Below are 6443 nucleotides of genomic sequence, written 5' to 3'. Positions count from 1 at the left end.
TTGGGCTGTTTCTTCAGGGACAGCTGATTTAAGTCGGTGAATTATATACTTATGATTCTGGTGATCTGGTTTAGTGGCTGGGTAGCGCCTTCTTCTGTGTTCCCAGGTCACGTTTTGTTCATTTATCAACTCCTCAGCTGATCTCGTTTCTTCAGACTTCAAACTGTAGGCATCTGAATCCTCTCCCAAATGGGTTTCAGCTGAGCAGGGTAGTCTCACCAACACCTCCAAGTTGTTGGGTTTCACAGGATCAGCAGTTGGGCCCTGGGTTATCCCCAGACGGAATGCCCAGACTCGCCCTGGTTCCGACCCACAGAGATATTCTCTTCCCCAGGTGTTGGGGCCAGGGGCGTCCCCGCTCCAAGCTGCGTCCGCCCCTCTCCGTCCCTGGGCCTGTCCACCTCTGTGGCCCGCCGCCACAGGCCCACCTGCGTCCACTTGTCTCTGCTGCCGGGCCTGTATGTCCCTGTCAACTGCCGCTGGGTCTGTCCACCTCTGCGGACCGCCAACGGGCCTGTATGTCTCTGCCGGCTGCCGCGGCCGGCCTACCTACCCCTGCCCGTCACTGCTGCCGGGCCCATCCACCTCTGCGGGCCGCCACCGGGCCTGCATGTCTCTGCCAGCTGCCGCTGGGCCTGTACGTCCCTGTCGGCTGCTGCCACCGGGCCCGTCCACCTCCACGGGTCCCCGACCTGCGTCCACCCGTCTCTGCCACGTGGCCTGTCTACCTCTGTGGGCCGCCGCCGCCGGGCCTGAATGTCTCTGTCGGCCTCCGCTGCCGGTCCTACCACCTCCGACTGCTTATCTCTGCCACAGGGCCCGTCCACCTCTGTGGGCCGCCGCTGGGCCCAAATGTCTCCGCCAGCCGCCGCCGAGCCTAAACGTCCCCGCCGGGTGCTGCTACCGGGCCCATCCACCTCCGTGGGCCGCAGCCACAGGCCTACCCGCGTCCGCTCGTCTCCGCCATCTTGAATCGACTCGAAGTACAATTTTTTGACAATTTAATGAATGGAATTTACTCCATCCCAAAGACTTACAGTTCCCCAGTGCACTTTGGGCTGCACCGTTAGTCCACCTGGCTGATGCCTTCTCATCAGTGGAATTCTCTTTCTTCCTTTATTGAAAATCTCTGGCAGGTCCTTGTGTAAAGGGAGCTTGCCATTCCCCACCGAATCAGACTTAGACTGAGGTTAGATCAGCAGTAAAACCTGGAAGCTTCAACACCAGGACAGGCAACTGATCCAACCTTCAAACTGTCTCCTGTCCTGTGTCAGGAGACCTGGCAACTCACTTCTCTCCAAATGTAACTTCTCTCCTAAGGGCTGAGAGAGAGCTAGGCCAAAGCCACCTGGGATCAGTATAAGAATGAAAGATGATGTTGGCCTATTAATGAACCAACTCAAAATACTTATGTCAAAAAGAAAAAGATATACTGCCTTTAGTCTGTTACAGATTTTAACTTTTTTGAAATACTGTATTATAACAAACTCACAAATAAAAACATCACTCATCTAGATTAAGGTAGCCATGCAAACAAGCCTTGCCCTGTTCCTAACTCTATACAACTCTTTACATCTCTTCTACACAGTCAGATAAGCTATTCTGTAGCCATTACCAATTTTTTTTTAAATCTTCTAAAATATGTCAAATCAGTAGTTTATCTGAAGAGATCATTTTCTCATCAGTGAAAACAGACAGCTATTTGTATATCTTCCTCCTCTCTGCCTCTGATAGAAGGTCTGGAGCCCTGAGGCCTGGAGCATCTGACTGAAAAGACACCCCCAGTCTTCTGGGGACATAGTATAGGCATCATCATCCTGTGCAAGGAGAGTTCATTACTGAACAGAGAGTGCTGTGGATGGAAGATAAAAAAACAACAGGCCCCAAATAGCCTCCAGCTGAATTCATTACCTGTGGACCCAGTGCTAATGATTTAGGGAGCGCTCTGGTGCTTAATATTTTATCTGTTTAGCCTGATGTAAGGGCTCTGCTTTAAAGCAAGCCTGCCCAGAGGATCTAGTGCCTGAAATGTCTGTGCTGGAAGACATAGAACCGAGCAGAACAAGGCACATTGTAAAAACTGTCCGTTCAGATTCTACTCCTCCTGTAGCAAAAAAAAAAGGGGGGGGCAGCCCTTTGGGGACTAGGGATCTCTGCAAGGGCAAAGCCAACTCACCGAGGCTCATGAGAGGGAGACCCACAGCTACCTTTTGGGGGAGGGAGGTTTCTGGCTTGATGCTCACAGCCCATTATTCATAGGCTGCTAGGAGTGTGGCGCAATAGCAAGAATCCAAGTTTGCACTCAGGGTGTGGTTGGTCCTGGATTTCACTGCCATTTTGAAAATGCCAGAGGCACTCACTATAAATAGGATGGGGCTTAGCCACTGCCACAGCTCAAGAGGCTGAGAGAAGTGAGTAACACATTCAAGCCCAGCCTAGACTTTGTGTGGAAATGAAAAGTAAAGAGGACCGTGGGTGTATCTCGGTGCTAGCTTGCTTGGGTAGCATGTGCAGGAGCCTAAGTTCAAGCTCCAGCGTCAGAAAAAGTGAAGGCAGGATGGAAAAGAAAGGGTACCAAGAGAGGCTCCCGAGTATTAGATCATTCTTATCGTTCATCCTAACATTAAGCCACAAGTTGCTTCAGCTGCTTTACCTATGAGCACAATATTAAAGAAAGAAATCAGGATTTGGCTGGGGAGGTAGCTCAGTCAGTAGAGTACTTACCTAGCATTCAGGAAACCCTGGGTCTCAGAGCATGAGGCATGATTGGTAAGCCAGTAATCTCTATTTAGCTACATCTGAGTTCAAGGTCAGCCTGAGCTACATGAGGCCCTGCCTCGAAAAGAAGGAAGAAAGAAAGGAGAATTCGGAGACTCTGTTCTTGTGGAGTAGAGAGATGGCTATAACTATCGGAAACAATACAGGCAAAACAGTTTTATCAAAAACATTCAAAGAAGTTAAGTACAAATTAGAGTCTTCAAGTGTCAATTAGAGTTGAATTAGAGTCACCTTGGGTCTCTATTTAAATTTTCATATTCTGGAATACTTTTCTATTCCTTCTCAAAGCAATTTAAAGTGGCTGATTAAAATGTACATAACAAAAAAATAATTTCTGAAAAGAAACTGATCAGGCTAATAATACTAGCTTTCCTTTCCTTCTATAATATCCTAAGTGCTTTATATATATATATATATATATATATATATATATATATATATATATATATATATATTTTGTCTGTTTAATTTTTGAGACAGTGTCCCAGAAAGTATTCCAGGCTGGCCTCAAACTCAAAATCTCCTGCCTTGGCCTCCCACGTGCTGAGATGACAGGTGTGCTCCAGCACACCCATAGCATTTTACGCTTTAAAGCTCCAAGTCATCCTAGGCATTAGGATCGGTCACTGTCTCTGTTAATGCAGAATTGCCTTGAGGATGGAGTACAGTAAAGCAGAATTCAAATCCAGGCCTTCTGGCTACAGCCATTCTTTTTCTACCTGTGGAAAGAACAAGGTGAAACTGGATGGGGCTAAATACCAATGACAGCCACAAGCAGTTACCAAAAGTGGCCACCAGACAGACACACACACACACACACACACACACACACACACACACACACACTCAACAGGGAGAACTGAGCACTCTTCTAGGGCACAGATGTGATTTGTCAGAGGCAGCCACAGTTCTAACAGCTGCAGGTTACTCAGAGCTTTTTACTGGAAGGGTGTTCAAAGCAGATTGAAGGCTTCCTCACAGCAAAACACCAAATTTGCATGTATAATTTTGGTAAAAAATGAGTCTTCCAGGGGAGCGAAAACCAGTAAGATGCAAACAACCATTTCTCTGGTGACGTGGTTGATCCAGAGATAAAAATCTAACATTCTCAGTGAAATAAAATAACTGCATCCCTTCTAGCATCTATCAGAAACTGATTTCTCATAGGAACCTCTGGGCAAATGCTGGATAATGGATGGTTTGAGCCTAGAACAAGGGAAGCAGAGAACTGCTAATTAAAAGGAAATTTGTGGGCTTTTGAGCTTTTGAACTAATCAGGCAGAGAGAGGGGGGAGAGAGGTTCCCTTGGAGACCGTGAGGGTCTACCCAGAGGCTTGCTGCAGATCTGCCCACCTATCCCATACCATCAGCACAGCCTCTGATGAACCCAGATTTCAATCCCAGAAATAGAATGGATCTAGAAGAAGGTTCCAATTTTCAAAGCTAATTAAAGTAATACACCTTTCAAAGTTTGTGAGAGTTAATTCATGTCTGAAAAAGCCAAAGTGTAGAAAGACAGAAAAAGAGAAATACAAGAAGAAACGGAAGGAAAGGAATGGTCAGGTGGGCCGGCAAGGCCAGGCTGAAGTGTAGAAGGTGGTATGAGTTTCACAGGGCCTACGACTTCACAGAAAACAAGATGGAGGTAATGAATGACCCCTCTGCTACTACTCACTTTAACTTCACAACTGACTGTGCTGCAGCTTCTTCGACTGTAGAATTCTGCAGTCACATGGTATAAAGTGGGTGATTTCGGGTTGTGGAGCCATTAATAACTCTCGTTTGTCCCACCCCTACTTCCCAGGCCTCCAGATCAATAAAATCCCAACATCCGAGCCAAGCCCAAGTGCCGTTTCAATCACCTTATACACTGGGGTGCTCGCCCACTCTTTTTCCTCAGCATTTCCTAGGTTTGACCCCCAGCTACGGTATAAAATTTTGCTGATGAATGTCTCATGCTGTCCTTAAAGACAAGATTTATTTGCTCTCCGTGCAAATGGCTATAAATCAAGACCAGCCTCATCCCTGTCTTCAGGTGGACCTCATCGGCTGTAGGCATCTTATCAGCAAGAAACAGCTTCTCCTAATGGCTTGATAAATATTCCGGCCTCCCCAGAATCAGTTATCGAGAGATTCAAATCGTGGTCAGTACTTATAGCAGCTATTACCACAGACTTAGTGCCAGCAACCCTTTGTACTTATCTCTGTAACCAGAGAGGCTGAAAAGCTCCTTTTATGTCTCCACTCCTGGTCACTAAAACCTGAGTTCATTCAAAATTCTCTCCTGCCTACAGAGAGCTCAGAGTCCTGCAATAAAGACTGAAGGAGAGATTTGAGCGAATATAATATAAACGTCTCCCCGGTGTCCATTCTCTCGGCCCCCAACCCGGCCTGAATTTGGCACAAGGCAAAGGAATGTAAGTCTTAAGTGAAGGGCAAAGGGACATAGAAACAAACTTCACTGCCTTTGTATTTGTTCAGTAGAAGACAAAAGGGTTTTAGGGCAAATCAGCCTTTTTTCCTTGTGCATCTTAGTTTTAATGAAATTGATCTACAGAGCCTGAAATCTGAAGGATATAGGGCCTGGGATTTATGAAATTTCTCAGTGGAAATCAAGTACTTTTTTTTTTCCAGCATGGCCTTACCGACATACCTTTGATGGAAGTAATTATAAAATCTCAATTACTGGGAGGAATAAGAGGGGCTGAGAGTTAACCCATCACTGTCCTTCATGGAAACTAGGCATCATGTAATCCATAAAAATGGCCCCGGAATACTTTTCCAGGAAAAAAATAGCACAATGCAAGAAACCTGGTGCCTCTTAAAGAAATCTAAAAGGACTCTAAAACTCGTAAACAGGCCCCTTGAAAAGCAGAAATGCAAAGACACTCTCACTGGGCCCTAAAAGTGCCTTCACTTGTCTCCTTACATCTTTACAGTCTCTGGGCCCCTCTGTGATCTGTGGAATGCCAGCCTCATGCTGGGTTTTAGTAGAACATGGAGGAAGTGCCTCCCTCTGTGCTTCCTGTTGATCTTCACAAGCAGACCTGGCATTGAAAAAGGATGAGCACCCTTTTCACTAACAAGATCATTGGGGTTTTACATGGGCAAGCCACTTTCCCCAAGTCACTTAATGCTAGAGCGCATACTAACTTTACATGCTCAGCCTGCAAAATTTCAGCTCTGCCACCAAACGCACCGGAGTGTGGGATGGGGCCCGGCCATGAAGAAGAGAGGTGTGCTGCCCATGAGTTGCCATTTCCAAGGCCTCTGCTTCTAATCCAGGCAGAACTTTGATTCATCTGCCTACTTGTCATTTTTTTTTAAACGAACTGAAAAAAAAGTCTCAAATTCTATATCGAGTATAAAAATAGCCTTTTCACAATTATTCATTCCTTTCTTCATGGGTCATGCTCTCTCCACAGTAAGAAGTGCCAGCCTGTTGGTAGCTTGTCAATCTATGTGGCTGACCTGCCCTGGGAAAGTTTCGGTGTGAGGCAGCCTTTATCAAGAGCCCCAGTGGTATCTCAAGTAGAGAGGATAGGTAAGAACTACAGTAGAGAGCTGGACGCGCTGGGTGGTGGCCTCCAGCTTCCTTTTTCCTTCCCAGGCAAAGCCCTGAAAACCTTTGGATCAACTGATCCATTGTGAAGTGAGGCCAAAAT

The sequence above is a fragment of the Peromyscus leucopus genome, chromosome 3 (assembly GCF_004664715.2).
Source record: "Peromyscus leucopus breed LL Stock chromosome 3, UCI_PerLeu_2.1, whole genome shotgun sequence".
NCBI classification, from domain to species: Eukaryota; Metazoa; Chordata; class Mammalia; order Rodentia; family Cricetidae; genus Peromyscus; species Peromyscus leucopus.
Note: the sequence above shows the minus strand (reverse complement) of the source record.